Genomic DNA, 15,757 nt, shown 5'->3' on the forward strand with positions numbered 1-15,757 from the left:
CGCTTCGGGAGCGGGGAGCTATGGAGCGCTCCCCGAGTCTGCATTTAGGGGGACAAAGGCCCTGCACGGCGCCGCCACCACCGCTGCCGCCGCCGCCCACCGGGCCACAGGGAAGTGATCGAGGCCGCCTAGGGAAACACTTCCCTTGCTGAACCCCTGACCGCCTTCCCTCTGGGCACCGGCAGGACGCCGCCGCTGCCCGCCGCGGGCAACGGGCCTGCGAGGTGGCCCTAGCCGCACCACCAGGGTGGCCCCCGGACAGCGACTGAACGTCAAGCGACGCTCAGACAGGCGTAGCCCCGGGAGGAACCCGGGGCTGCAAGTGCCTTGGAAGTGTCGATGATCAATGTGTCCTGCAATTCACATTAATTTTCGCAGCTAGCTGCGTTCTTCATCGACGCACGAGCCGAGTGATCCACCGCTAAGAGTTGTCTGCCTTTCGGGCACCGCTCACGCTGAGCGGCCCCTTTTTTTGTTACTCTGGCGCCGAGGACGCGGGGGCGCGCACCTGGATTCAACCGTACGAGCACACAGAAACGGAAGGGGAGGGAAAAAAACCACTGGAGCAAAACCACTGGAAAAAAACCACCCACGCTCTGAAGGCCGGCCAAGAGGCGGGGGAGCCCACGCCCCCAACTGCCTCCCACCACGAGGGGAGACACCGACCTCACAAACGCCGTCCTTCAGAGGCGGCCCAGGCGCCCAGGCTCGGCCTGGCCTCCGCACGGAGGGCCACGTGGCGCGCACCAGAACGCGGGAGGCCACGGCGGCCTGCCCACTTCTCGCTTTCAAAGGACGACCCGAATTGGCGTTGCCAGCGCCCGAGGCCTGCTGGACGGCAGAACTGGCCACCGCCGGGGCCGCACTCCCCGGACCGCCGCCGCCACGTCGCACCGCCGGGGCCCCTTGCCTCAGGCACATGCTTGGCAGAAGGCGGTATGGCGCTGAGCCGGGGGGCCAATGCCCGCTCTCTTCTTTTTAACGCGGAGACCGGGAAGGGAGAATCGCCCCTGCAGCCGCCCCACACGCCTTCCTTTGGCCCAGACGCAGTCTAGAAGGGCAATGGAGGACACAATGAGCGGGGCCCGGGACGGGACCACTGCTGGGCGACGGCGGGCGCCTTCCGGCCAACCGTCCTCGCAGGGAGGGACACCTGTTGAACGGCGGCGCTGCCACTTGGCACGGGGTTGCACGTGGTCCCGGGCCTCCGCTGCCAGATGGCCCACCTAGCGCTCGCCCCCCACCAGCAGGCGGGCGGTCGAGCCAGGGGACGGCCAGTGGACGACGGCGCCACCAGCGCGGGTTTGAGGAGAAAAGGCCGTCAGGGGGAGGGGAGGCGCCGGACGCGGCGCCGCGTGTGCCAGAGACCGCGGTGGTGGGCCGAGGAGAGAGAGCGCGGGCGGGCCCCAGTGGCCGCGATGCCGCTACTGAGGAAGGGCAGAGAGCGTGCGCTCTCTGCCAGCATCGCCCATTATGACGAGGCGAGTGGGTCAGCCCCAACGGCTGACTGCGCACCGCAGCCTCTCCGCCAAAGCCGGGCCGCAAAAAAGGGGGGGGGAGGGCGCCCCTCCCCGGCGCAGCATGGTTAACCCCCTCAGTGCACGGTGGGACGACAACGGCGACGGAGGAGCGTGGCCGGTGATATGGGACAAGCACTGCAGCTGATCGGCGGGAGTAACTGCTCCCCACCCCTCAGTGGCGCCCTGCACGGCCACCGCCCAGCACGTCTGCCGCCGCCACTGCCGGCACTGCCGCCGCCACGGCGGGCTGTGCCGAGCCGCCCAAGTTTTTAAACAGCTGCCCGGCCCCGCCGGCCCCTTTCGGCAAACCCGCAGCGTTTGACGACACCGAGGGAAAAAACCTGGGGGGACCGCCGAGGCGCGGAGCGCTAGGTACCTGGCCCTGGGGCGAGGGAAATGACCTGCATGGCCCCACCGGGGTGCCTCCCCCGCTGCTGCTCTCGGGGGAGCATCCTCTGGCGGAGGCACGCCTGACAGCTGCCACCACCGCCACATGCTTCTCGGGGCCTGGGGTTTGCCTCAGTAGCCCGGCGCTGCATGCCTGACAGGACTGCCGCGGCTCGGGCTGCCCTGCTGGCGCGGGTAACGCGGGCCGGACACCCGAGCACACCTCAGATGCGCATGTGCACGTGCGCCACCAAGCGCGGCCAGGAATGCCCAGAGGCCTCGGTCCTTGGAGTCCCTCTGCCGCCCGCGAGAGGGGGGCTGCTTGGCCCAAAGATGGGGAACTCTGCCGGCCAGCAAAGGCCCTGGTCCCTGGTGCGGGAAGGGCTGGAGGAGCCGCCTGCTCTGAGCCCCGAAGGTGCCCCCGCCACCCGGCTTCCTCGCCCTTTCCACTTCAGCCGCTGACGGGTGCCACGGCCGGCCGGCCGGCCGGCCGTCGCTCGACGGGCAAAGCAGTGACAGAAGGGTAGGGCGCGCCTCCGGGAGGGGCCGTGGCAAGCACCCCTCCCTCCCGGCATCCCGGTAGCTTTCTCGCACGCACGCCGAGGAGAGCCAAGCACAGGAGAACTTGGGCCGCGCCAGGGCGCCCGCACGCAGCACACTGACAACCGGCGTTCAGCGGCGCCAGCCGCAGCGGCGAGAGGCTCAGGGGCCCGTGGCCACGGCCCCACCCTCCAACGGGGACGGACCTGCGGCAGACCAGAACAAGGCCGGGGTGGGGGGGGTGATGTGGGGAGCGGGGGGGGGGCAAGCCGCCACGACGGCGGCGAGCACGCCTCGCTTCGAGGCCTGGCCGTGACGCGCGGTGTAGCGCGGGGAGAGGTGCCACACACACGGTGGCGGGCGCGTGTGGCGCGTCGCTGCACTAAGCGGCTTTTCCCCCCTCTCCCCTTTCTGACCCCCCACGCCCGGAGGTGCCGTGCGCCTCCGGTCTCTCTCTCTCTGGGGCTGCGGCGCGCGGCCAAAGGGAAGGGCGTGTGGCCCCCGGTGCCCACCGGGGCCAGCGGCCGGGGCCGAGTGTGCGAACGGAGCGGGCGTGCAAGTGACGCCACGCACGGCCGGCCAGACGGCCGGGCACAGCGCGGCCAGGGCCAAGCCCCACCGGTAGTGATCCTTCCGCAAGTTCACCTACGGAAACCTTGTTATGACTTTTACTTCCTCTAGATTTTCAAGTTCGACCGTCTTCTCGACACTCCTGCAGGGCCGTGGCCGACCCCGCAGGGGCCGATCCGAGGACCTCACTAAACCATCCAATCTGTAGTAGGGACGGGCGGTGTGTACAAAGGGCAGGGACTTAATCAACGCAAGCTTATGACCCGCACTTACTGGGAATTCCTCGTTCACGGGGAAGAATTGCAATCCCCGATCCCCATCACCAATGGGGTTCAACGGGTTACCCGCGCCTGCCGGCAGAGGGTAGGCACAAGCTGAGCCAGTCAGTGTAGCGCACGTGCGGCCCCGGACATCTAAGGGCATCACAGACCTGGTATTGCTCAATCTCGGGTGGCTGAATGCCACTTGTCCCTCTAAGAAGTTGGACGCCGACCGCTCGGGGGTCGCGTAATTAGTTAGCATGCCAGAGTCTCGTTCCTTATTTGAATTAACCAGACAAATTGCTCCACCAACTAAGAACAGCCATGCACCACCACCCACGGAATCAAGAAAGAGCTCTCAATCTGTCAATCCTGTCCGTGTCCGGGCTGGGTGAGGTTTCCCGTGTTGAGTCAAATTAAGCCGCAGGCTCAACTCCTGGTGGTGCCCTTCCGTCAATTCCTTTAAGTTTCAGCTTTGCAACCATACTCCCCCCGGAACCGAAAGCCTTGGGTTTCCCAGGAGCTGCCCGGCGGGTCATGGGAATAACGCCGCCGGATTGCCAGTCGGCATCGTTTATGGTTGGAACTACGACGGTATCTGATCGTCTTCGAACCTCCGACTTTCGTTCTTGATTAATGAAAACATTCTTGGCAAATGCTTTCGCTCTAGGCTGTCTTGCGCCGGTCCAAGAATTTCACCTCTAGCGGCACAATACCAATGCCCCCGGCCATCCCTCTTAATCATAGCCCCGTTTCCGAAAACCAAAAAAAGAGAACCCGAGTCCTATTCCATTATTCCTAGCTGCAGTATGCCGGTGGCCGGCCTGCTTTGAACACTCTAATTTTCTCAAAGTAAACGCTTCGGGCCCCATGGGACACTCAGCTAAGAGCATCGAGGGGGCGCTGAGAGGCAGGGGCAGTGACAGGCAGTGGCTTGCCTCGATATGGACCGCCAGCTCAATCCCAAGATCCAACTACGAGCTTTTTAACTGCAGCAACTTTAAAATACGCTATTGGAGCTGGAATGACCGCGGCTGCTGGCACCAGACTTGCCCTCCAATGGATCCTCGCTCAAGGATTTAAAGTGCGCTCATTCCAATTACAGGGCCTCAAAAGAGTCCTGTATAGTTATTTTTCGTCACTACCTCCCCGGGTCGGGAGTGGGTAATTTGCGTGCCTGCTGCCTTCCTTGGAAGTGGTAGCCGTTTCTCAGGCTCCCTCTCTGGAATTGAACCATGATTCCCGTCACCCGTGGTCACCATGATAGGCACAGACATTACCATCGAAAGTTGATAGGGCAATGGGTCGAATGGGTCATCGCCGCCGCGGAGGTGTGCGATCGGCTCGAGGTTATCTAGAGTCACCAAAGCTGCCCGGCGGGCCCGGGTTGGTTTTGGTCTGATAAATACATGCGTCCCCGGAGGTTGGCGCTCGTCGGCATGTATTAGCTCTAGAATTACCACAGTTATGCAAGGAGCGGGAGAGGAGCGACAAAAGGAACCATAACTGATTTAATGAGCCATTCGCAGTTTCACTGTACCGCCCGTATATACTTAGACATGCATGGCTTAAGCTTTGAGACAAGCATATGATACTGGCAGGATCAACCAGGTAGCCGCCACCCATGGCGGCGCCGCGCCGCGGCCCGCAAGCGCCCGGACGGAGCGCCTGGACACGCCCAGCCCACCGGCGAACTCGCCCCGTGCGAAACCCTGACCTCCCTGGGCTTCTTTCGCCACTCCGACCCGTGGGAGCAGCATCAAGGATGAAGACACGGCGGCGGGTGGCGGTGTGGTGGTGACGGGCGCCGGTGGCAGGAATGGCGGCCGGCTGCATCACGGCCCAGGGGCGCCTGGGGCGGGGAACAGCGCCATGTGCGAGGGTCGCCCCTCAGCGACGGCCAACCCTGGCAGCCAGTCTTTTCTGCGACACTGTGGGCAAGGAGCCAGGACCGCTGCGCAGCTTTTCGCCACTCGGATGGAGCGCGAGGCTTCGTCTCTCTCTCTCTCTCTCACTCTCGCTTTTTTTCCCGGGGCCCGTGCCCTGGTTCGAGACTTGGCCTTGCACTCGAAATGACGTGCGCGGCACGCGGAACGGGGCTCGGCCGGGGCTGACCCGCCCCCCACCAAAGCCGAGAAAGACCCGCCCACCGAAAGGTCGCGGGCCAGCGACCGGCCGCCGGCAAGGTTGGGCCGAGCGGGGCCCCGCTCACAGGGAGCAAACCTCGTCCCGGCGCGTCCCCCTACTGGGCCGCACGGAAAGCACTGGATATCCTAGAGGAGGCAGCGACCCGACAAGGTGGGTGCAGCCCGGACACCAAGGCCCCTTTTCAGCCGGGGCAGCTCGCTCTGCAGCAGGCGTCAGAACGGCAAAGGAGCGCGCGGACCGGGCTCTGTTCCACCCGCGTCCGCGCCCCATCGGGTTCGGGCACTTTCACCCTCTCTCTTTTCTCTCTCGCCTCTCTCCCTTCTCGCGGCTCAGCTCCAGCCGCACCGCTGCCCGGTGCTGCTCGCGGCTGGCACCCAAACAGGCACTACCCGGACCGGGGCTGGCACCAGCACCTTGTGTGGTTTTTTAAGGACACCTCAAGGCTAGTGGGGCCACGCAGCCGTCACACAGCTCGGGACGGTAAAGACGCCCTTCCCCAGGCCAGCGGGAGGGGTGACACCTCACCTGCGACGGGAAGCGAATTGGAAAGGAGACCGCCCTGCCCAAGCACCGAACCCCCCCCCGCCGTGGCTTCCCCGTGACAGAGAAGCCTCAGAAGGAGAGCCGGCCCGCCGGGGGCTCTCTCCGATGCCACCTGAAAAGCCACATCGATCAGGTGCGGCTCCAGGAATGAGCTGCACCAACGGCGACAAGGGTCCCACGGCCACGGTGCTGGGACAGCGGTGACGGCCGCCCAGCCCACCTGCGGATCGGATCACTCGCGGCAGCAAAGGAGCCCGGGAGGTGCTGCCACCCGCCCGCGGCCAACAATGGCTCCCCTTTCGGCTAGGCAACGATGGGACTGGACCGGCCCCCCCCTTCCAGCCCAGGGAACCCGGCCGAGTGTGCGAGAAAAAGTGCCACCGACCTGGCGCCACGGGCCACTGGCTTTCACACAGCCTCGTGGCGGTCGGCTTTCCCTTCCGGAAAAAAAGCCGGGGGACAGCACGACAAAAAAGGCACACGGAGGCGCGTTCACAATGACCCATGCAAGCCACGGGGGCCAAGGGGCCGGGGGCCCGGGGACGTGGGGCCAAGGTACGCGCCTCACTGCCTCCCTACAACGGACCCACCGGCATCCCGCTCGCGTCTTCGTCGCAACGCTTCTCGGTGCCGTGGCTTAGGGCCGCGAGAGAAAAACAATAAAGCCCGCAGAGGCCTGGCAGGCGCCACCCCAACTCCGCCCGCCTCAACAAAAAGCAACGGACCCGTTGCGGCAAACCCGGCCCCGCCCAGCATAAGCGGCTCAGTCAATCCAGCCACGACCGAGGTAGGCGAGGCGCCGCCACCTTGCCCAGGACCAGTCCAGGGGGGCTCTCCATCGGGTGCCGGGCCCGTAAATAAAAAAAAAAAATCAAACTAGGCCAAAAAATTCTGCCCGCCACAACGCGGGTCCCCGGCTTAAGGCCGAGGAAGGGGGACAGCTTCAACAACACGGGCTGGGGACCACCGCCGCCGCCGAGGCAGACCCACGGGCCCAAAACAACAGCAAATGATTCTGGAGCAGAGGCATTGCTTGGAGAAATCTCTCCCCTGCTTTGTCTGGGCAATCCTTAACCAGTGTGTTACATGGCTCTTGCTGCCAATTTCTTGCTCAACACTGTGATAGATGAATCTGATTCGTGCTAACACTTGTAACTATATTTTAAATATTTTAGAAAATATTTGTTTAAAAGTAATAGAAGAAAAGGATATGGAATTAGTGACACAAAACAGATGTTTTCAGATGTTCATGAGAAAACAGGATGCAGGATGTAGTTTGAGATAAGTCACATCCCAAAAGGCAATAGGCCTCAGGATAATTAAAGAATCGGCCTTGAAATGGACAAAATTGGGATGATTCCAGGTATCTATGAAATCATAAGGCTTCTTTTTGGAATATAATGCTGGCTTCTATAACACAAGACTTGGGGTGCATGTGCAGCTTGTGGGCTTGTTCAAAGGACAGTGATGATGAGGAGAATCCTTCGTGGGAAGCGACCACCAAAAGCCAAAAGACCCCTTAGAAACAAGCAGAGCACGCACTGTGCAGTACAGTGACATAGATTTCAAGAATCAAAAATAGGAGGAGATTGACAGAAAATTATTGATGAATATGTATTAGCATCCAGTCTAGAATTTGTCTTTGGATTCTTTATCTTTTGAATGGGAGGCAGGGTGAGAAAACCCCCTGGTATCCTGACTGGTTTTGCTTATGCTTTATCCAAACCACTGCCAAATTATTTTGTATCTGCTTGATTATATTTGATTGCATGATTTCATATAAAATTGCTGCTCAATTCAAATTGCTGCTAAATTCTAATGTTGGTTTATTAAATTAGACATATATGGACCTCATTCATAACAACAGCCCACCTCAGTCACCTCCCCGTTGGGACTGTGCTTTCTACTGAGCCAGTCCTGCCAGAAAAGCAGCTTTAAACACACCTCCAAGAAGGCACTGATCCAGATAAAGCACATCCATTCCCCTCTGCCCAGGGCCAGTCCCCTGTACATCTGGCAGCCTGCAAAATCTAACACCCCCTCAGGCTCCAACACATTGTTCCAGCCCAAAGCATAAAGGCAATTTGTTTTGTTAAAGCTGAAGTCATTCCTGCAGGTCCTCGGCCTTCCAAGGCCAACGCTGCCACTCTGGAGGGAATCCTGTGACCCCGAGCATTTGATGGTGACCACACCAAAGCAAGAGGTGGCTCCTTCAGCAGGAGAATGGCACATGGCAATGCTGTGCCTTTGTGTCCCCAGCCTTCCCCCCATTGTTTCAGCAATGGCAGCTACACTTAGGCAGCTTCAGCAGAGCTTATTTCTGTTGGCTGAGTGCAGATCAGGACTCCCAGCCCACCTCTAACAGCAGCTTGCAATGACAACAGCACCTGCACACTGAGGTCTTTGGCTGGAGGCAAGCCTGTCACAAGCACACACCCTCTTCAAACTTCCCACCAAACAGAAAGGAGAAGAGCAGGAAAAGGCTACCTTTGGACCAGTCTTCCCCAGAAGATAGATTCTAGGGTAGAAAATTCTGGGTAGAAAACTGGCCAGTGCTGGCGTTCTTCTTCATGTTGAGAAACTTCTCCCACAGGAACTTAGAGGGAAGCAGCTGAAAGGCAAAAATAAACCAGCTAGAGCCTCAGAGTTGGGCTTGTTCACAAAGGCTATTCTTGAACAAGTGGCACTGCTGAACAATTTCTGGTCACATTGTCCAGGACAGTCCTGGAAGCCCTGCAAGTTGCTTGCTGAAATACTCAGCACCAATAAATTAACAATACAGAGTGCAATACACATACTCCAACCACATGGCTCTGTCCCATCAGCTTCTCCGTGATTGCATGTGACATGGTTGGGGATTGCTGCTCTTTGGGCATTTCTTTCCTCTTCAGGTTCATTGGATTGAGGCAGTGACCTTTTCAAAGAATGGGGACAAGCTCTCAGAACTGCCCTGACTCCATCCCTGTACAGCACTGAGAACTCACAGCAAGGAGATATCACTGCTGGCTGAGTCCAAGAGAGGCAAGAAAGGAACGATGTACCAAGAGTGAGGAGCACAGGAATGTGTCCAAGCTGTAGTTCTCTCTGGTAATTAGCATTTGTTTTCTCTCTCTGGGCTCACAGACCCCTGCAGAGAAGAAAACAGAGGGATCTCCTGGACAGAGCCTCAGCAGTGGGGCATCTTCAGTCAAGTGAGCTCCAGACACCAAGGGACCTTTGTGGCCCTGGCTCCAGGGAGCAGGAAAGAACTGTACAGCCCTCAAGATTCCTACCAATCCAGAGCTTTCAAGAGAAGCCAACTCCTTTGGGAGAGATACCATCAACACATGGTAAACCAAAATCAGGGGACAATTCCCAGCACAGGAAGATTTCCACCATCCTGCAGAACAAAGGTGTGATGGTGTTCACAGGGGTCTTACAATGAGGGAAGAGACGACGATCTGACTCCATGGTTCAGCAGGCTTGATTTATTATTTTGTGATATATAATTTATTAAAACTACACTAAAAGAATAGAAGAAAGGATTTCATCAGAAGGCTAGCTAAGAATAGAAGAGGAAGGAATGATAACAAAGGCTTCTGGCCTGGACTCTCTGTCTGAGCCAGCTGGGCTGTGATTGGCCATTAATTACAAACATCCAACCTGGGCCAATCAAAGATCCACCTGTTGCATTCCACAGCAGCAGATAATCATTGTTTACATTTTGTTCCTGAGGCTTCTCAGCTTCTCAGGAGGAAAAATCCTAAGGAAAGGATTTTTCATACAAGATATCTGGGACACAAAGGTGCTGAGACATTTTCTTCTGGACGTGCTGCAGCAGATAACTTGCTTTGCTGTACACTGTGTCTGCAGGGCTGGATCCGTGCCCACACAGGAGCTGAGAGAGAACAGCTGCTTTGGAAGCTCTTCCAGCAGGGACCAGCCCTGTCTCACTGGGCTTTGGGCAGAGTTTGAGCTTCCCCCCCAGCATGCTCAGGTGCCCAAGGGCAGCTTGGTCTTGACACCAGCAGGGGGCTATTTACAAATCACAAATGGGACAAGACTGCTGTGGAACTGCCTTGAGCTGTTTTATTTTCCAGCATCACTCTCATTACATGGTTATGACAATGGGAAGATGCCAGCAGCTCACATCCCAGGCAGCAGACCAAGAACTTAATGTTACAACTTCCTTTATAAGTTTCTTGACCAATCACACAAAGCAAAAGCACATTGACAGTAGTTCTATCCAACCACTATAAGCACACGTACCTTTGGTTAAAACAATGCTTGCTTATTTTGAATACAATACCTGCTTGTAAGCCTTAAAGCACAATGCACAGAGCTCCATTATTAAGCTTTAACCCTCCTAATATCTTGCTAGATAAACTTTTCTGTAGCTTAGAGAGTTATTCTAGACAAGCATTAATACACAGACCATTGTTCTTTTTGTCCTTGCTTTTCTACAGTTAAAATAATTTTTCAGCTGACCTATCTCATGGCAGCTGCTTAGCTCTAATCACAGTTCTACTGTATCTGAGGCTTGTCTTTTGCAGCTTTCCCAAAACCCTCTAATTTTGTGAATTCCCACAATTCCCCCTCTCTGTTTATCACAAAAGAAAAATTCATAATTGTGTCGTTTATTACTTGTCTTTCGTAGCCTTACTAGAATATTTCTGCTTATTACCTACTTAAAGCATTTTCTTGCTTGCACTAAAGCAGGGGCAGGGAGAGCAGGGACACCAGGGCAGTTTGCAGCCTTAACACAGCCCAGTGGGTACTTACAGTGAAAGATGTCAGTCTTTCCCTGGACAAAAGACGAGGTGTCGAGGTCTTCTTTGGGAATCCAGAAGCCATTTTGAAGGCAGGATCTCCCAGATGAGTGACAATGCCTCAACAAAACTGGAAGAAGCAACAATGGAACTCTGAAAATCCAGAACTCAATTCATGGCAGATTCAAGGCATATACTGGTGCTAAAAATTTTCTATGATTTGAAAGTAGCTAAGTGCTTGTTTGGTGTAAGTAGCTAGTATGTTAGGCCTCTAGTTGGACTTTATTTGAACTATAGGGCTGCCTTGTGCAATTCAAAGATGGATCATACTGAAACCTGGAGCTAAAAATCTGAACATTAAGAATTGTTAGAACAGACAAAGCTGCAGCCTAAATATTACTTTAAAATAGCTGAAGTGGATATCCTCTTCTTTTGGCTAAAGCACCCCTGCTCTCTCAGCTGCTCCTCACAGGACTTGGGAGAGACTGGAATGTTATGGCTAATGGCTTAAAACTTGTTATAAAGGACTTTCTGCCCATTGGGACAAAACTGTATAAAGAGGCTGCGACCACCCAAGCCCACCCTTCCCTGAAAATGCCTCTGGACTGGAACTTGGCACTGTGAGTTAAGCTGCCGAAGGGAACTTGAGACAAGACAAAGGTGACACTATTGTCCCAGTAGCTCAGGCCTGGGGAGAAGTAAACAAGGCTGCAGAGAAAAACCTATCCACAACAAAGCCAAACCCAGCAGCTGTCCTGAAAATCAGCTCTGTCTGGCTTCAAGGTGGGCAAGTCATAGCCACAGACTCGTCTGCTGAGGCCAGGTTTGCACACAAACCTCCCATCAAAGACCTCCACAGTGCCCCCAGACCCATTCCTGAGGCCTTGCACCAGGCGACTGCAGGGCACGCAAAGTAACACAACAGATCTGAAAATCCAGAAGCCAATTGACGGCAGACTCAAAGGACAGACAGATGCTAAAGATTTGATATTATTTGAAAGTAGCAATAGTCAGAGTCCAACTTGCCCCACCCCAGGGAGGCACCTGGGAGGTCCCACCTTGCCCAAATCTGCATGAATCCATTGGAGTCTTACGTTTTGCCAGACCTCACCACAGAGAAGACCAGAAGAGGATTTTATGGTATGCCAATGGGATCCATGGAATGGTGATGTTTTTCACTTCATCTGTCTCTGTCACTCTCCTTCTTCCCCTTCTTCCCAACCCCCCATCCCCCCCTGCCACCCCCTCACTTCTTTTTCTTTTCCTTTCTCTCTCTCTTCCTCCTATTTACTGTTAAATAAAATCCAGACTATTGATTTTGGCATATGGTCTCATTTGCACCTCAATTCACAGGCCTCTCCCTAATAATTGTAATAACCAGATGATAACAACCCACTGAAACTTGATGAAACTTGAACAGACCTCATTCACCTTTCAGCAGTTTAAGCAACCACTAGACGGGAAAAAAAAGTATAGACCAGTACATTTAGAAAATGTTGCATTCCTTCAGTGCAAAAAAAAAAAAAGCACAATCAGTAGAGCATATATTGTTCATCCACTCAGCTGTGCATTGTGGTGGTGTTCACAGGGGTCTTAGGATGAGGGAAGAGATGAGGATCTGACTCTTGATTTATTATTTTATGATATATATTCTATTAAAATTATACTAAAAGAATAGAAGAAAGGATTTCATCAGAAGGCTAGCTAGGAATAGAAAAAGAAAGAATGAATAACAAAAGCTTGTGTCTCAGAGAGTCCAAGCCAGCTGACTGTGAGTAGCCATTAATTAGAAACAACTCTAGGAGACCAATCACAGATGCACCTGTTGCATTCCACAGCAGCAGATAACCATTGTTTACATTTTGTTCCTGAGGTCTCTCAGCTTCTCAGGAGAAAAAACCCAAATGATTTTCATAAAGCATGTCTGTGGCAGTGCAGACCACTGAACTGCTGCACCAGAAGACGGGCATTATCCCATCCTGTATTTCCCTTTGGCATTCTCTCTCAGAGTGCAGATGAGACAAAATCAAAAAGTTCAACTTGAGTCAATCTTTACCTCCAAAGGAAATTCAGGAACTTTCTGCAGAGGCCAATGCTCTGCACGCTGATGAACTCCTTGCAGAGGCCAATGCTCTGCACGCTCAGGAACTTTGCAGAGGCCAATGCTCCGCGAACAATTCCCCTGGCGAATCGCCCGGTGAAGCCGCCTGCAGGAGCCCAGGCTGCGCACAAGCAGCCAGGGCCGCGTTCTCAGGCAACTGAGGCCGCGCCGCTGTCACAGACGCTGCCGCCGCCTTCGTGGTTTCCAGGCAGCCGCGGAACCCGGCAGCCGCCGCCCTTTCCCGGATCCTGCCCCTCCCGGCCCCGCACGCCCCCCAAGATGCTGCCGGGGCTCGGGGGCTTCGTCTGCCTGGGCTGGGGCTCGGCCTCCCCTGCGGGACAAGGTGAGGGGGGGTCCCCGGGGGTCGTGTCCCCCCGGGAGCGTGGGTGAGTCCCCCATGTCCCCCCCAAGCCGGGGTCACCCCCTTTTCTCTGCCCAGAGCTCATGAGCCAGCTCCTGCTGCCCCCTGGGAGGGGCTTTGGGGAGCCCCCCGGGGACCCCCTTGAATGCCCATTCCTGGGCACTGGGACCCTTCGCATCTCCTTCCCCAGCTGCAGGACCCCCTGCACCCCCTTATCCTGCCCCGTCACCCCCTGCACCCCCTTTCCCGGGTATCCTCCTCTCCCAGCCCCTGGATCCCCCGTTTCCATGAGCCCGGGGAGCCCCGGACCCCATTCCCGGCCAGCCCGGGGCACCTCAGCCCCAGGCCTTCCTTTGCCCGGCGAGCGGTGACGTCACTGCAGACTCGGGCCGCCATTGGCCAGCAGCAAAGAGCGGCGCCAATGGCGGGGCCGGAGGCGGCTCAGGGGCCGTGAAGAGCCTTGAGCTGTGAGGGGCCCTGAGGGGCCATGAAGGGCCGTGAGGTGTCACTCTTGCGCCCAGAATGACACAGGAACAGGCAGGAGGCAGTACTGCAGAAAGACTAAAAGAAGATTTAATTCAAGAGAACCGTGCGGTTTTTATAGAGTCATACGATATATTCTGTTTGATTGGCTAGTGAACAAAACCATTCTTTATACACTGTCCTTGAGAAGAAGAGAAAGATGAAGTAGAAGAACACCACCTGCAGATTGTTTATACTGAAGTTCTCACATTCTTACAACTTGCTAATAATTCTCACAAGCTGCTGTGAGAAACACTTGCTGTTTCTCTCTCTCTGTGCCATGGCATCCACAGTGAGGGGCTGTGAGGGGTCTTGGGCAACTGTGAGGGAGCCATGAGGGGCCTGTGAGGGACCATGGGGAACTGTGTGGTGTTATCTTTTTATACTAAAAACGACGTGTACACTATTTACAATAACTTCTCAATACTTATCACCTATGTTAGACAGTGAGTTTTTACTCTAAACTAATCTAAAAATGCCAACATCACTTAAAAGATGGAGGAAGAAGGAAAGGAAGGAAAGGAAAGGAAAGGAAAGGAAAGGAAAGGAAAGGAAAGGAAAGGAAAGGAAAGGAAAGGAAAGGAAAGGAAAGGAAAGGGAAGGAAGGAAGGAAGGAAGGAAGGAAGGAAGGAAGGAAGGAAGGAAGGAAGGAAGGAAGGAAGGAAGGAAGGAAGGAAGGAAGGGTGATAAATGAATTCACTGGATTCAAGGATCATACAATTATAAATTTTTTATTATTATTATTATTATGCAAGCAACAATAAGCAAAGTTCAGTGCTGGGCGGCCGGGAGTCTCCGCTCCTCTAGGCTCGCACCGTTCCTATCCCCAAAGTCCACCTTTTATTGCCTTTTTCTCCCGGGTCCAGGGATGACGTGGTCTGTCTTTTGCGCTTGCTCGTTCAGTTGCTAGGGGGTCTTTTTCTGCCTTCTGGTGGTCGTGGGATGAAGGCTCCAGGTCTTCCTCTTTGAACCGCTGAGTGAACTTTTCCTTCTAAGGCATACCTATACAGTGGAATTTTCAGAACACTATACGATTGCTGCAAGCCTAAGCAATTGTTGCGACTTTAGGGATTGTTATTACAGCTCTCCTCTGTGACCTCTTAGGTGAACTTTTCTTTACCATGGAATTCCCAAAGCACTATACGATTCCTGCAAGCCAAGCAACCATATGTGAACCATATGTGGCTATACATTTAAAATAAAGCGGTTTTAGCTATTTAGTTATGGCTTTGATATTGTATAACTATTTAGCTATTGATTAAATTAATGAACAAATATATTGCTACTTATTACACCAAGGTCTCAGCTCAAATGCTGTGTTTAATTCTAAGCTTTGCTGACAAGACCAAAGGTCCGACATTTCCCTGCATTTGGGTTTCCAACAACACTGATGCTGTTAGTTGCAGAGTGCCCGGGATCCGTCTTGCCAGTCAGCTCTGGCAGGAGGGAGGCGGCTGCCAGGGGGCTGCTTGTGGCCTCTGACAGCCCCATTGCTCAGGGCTTGCCAGCGCCCCAGCCCCTCAGGCCCTGCCCCAGCCCGGCCAAGCTGCCCGGCAGCAGCGCCGCAGCCCCACAGCAGCTCCAGAGCAGCCCCATCCAGAGGCACCTGGGAGCCCTCAGCAAGGCAGGCAGCAGCACACGGGCGGGAGGACACGGATGGCGCTTCCTGCCTGGCATAGGGCTTGTGGCCATCTCCAGGCACCGCTCTGGCAGGGATCCCCGCAGCTCCGGCCCCCGCCCAGCCGCTCTGTGGGCAGCACAAAGGCTTCAGCAGAACCACCAAAGACCAAGGGGCTTCTGGCCATTTTCCCTGCAGCACTGCATGCCTGGGAAGCTGGCTGAGCACAAGCACCCTTTTCCCTCTCCTCCCCTATGCCCTGTGGACCCTGGGCAGCAAAAGAAAGATCTTGGGAGTCTGTGTATTATAACATAGTCTATATTTACATTGGAAAGGAAAAGGATAAAAGGAAAAGAACATTCTTGAAGAAAAAGAAAATTCATCCTGACTCAGGTGGCCCCAGCAAAAAGAGCTTCTGGGATCAGCTCTCCTCAGAGCT

At 55.3% G+C, this 15,757-nt stretch overlaps 1 non-coding gene across 1 annotated transcript; it reads right to left on the reverse strand.

The window, feature by feature from the left end:
- Positions 1 to 277: 277 nt before the first annotated feature.
- Positions 278 to 430, reverse strand: LOC139603556 (5.8S ribosomal RNA). The gene has a single exon (XR_011683716.1). It is a non-coding gene; the product is annotated as a 5.8S ribosomal RNA (ribosomal RNA).
- Between the last annotated feature and the right edge of the window lie 15,327 nt (positions 431 to 15,757).

This window comes from Agelaius tricolor, unplaced genomic scaffold, assembly GCF_023055355.1.
Source record: "Agelaius tricolor isolate 1412-34295 unplaced genomic scaffold, bAgeTri1.0.p SCAF_39, whole genome shotgun sequence".
In the NCBI taxonomy this organism is placed as follows: domain Eukaryota; kingdom Metazoa; phylum Chordata; class Aves; order Passeriformes; family Icteridae; genus Agelaius; species Agelaius tricolor.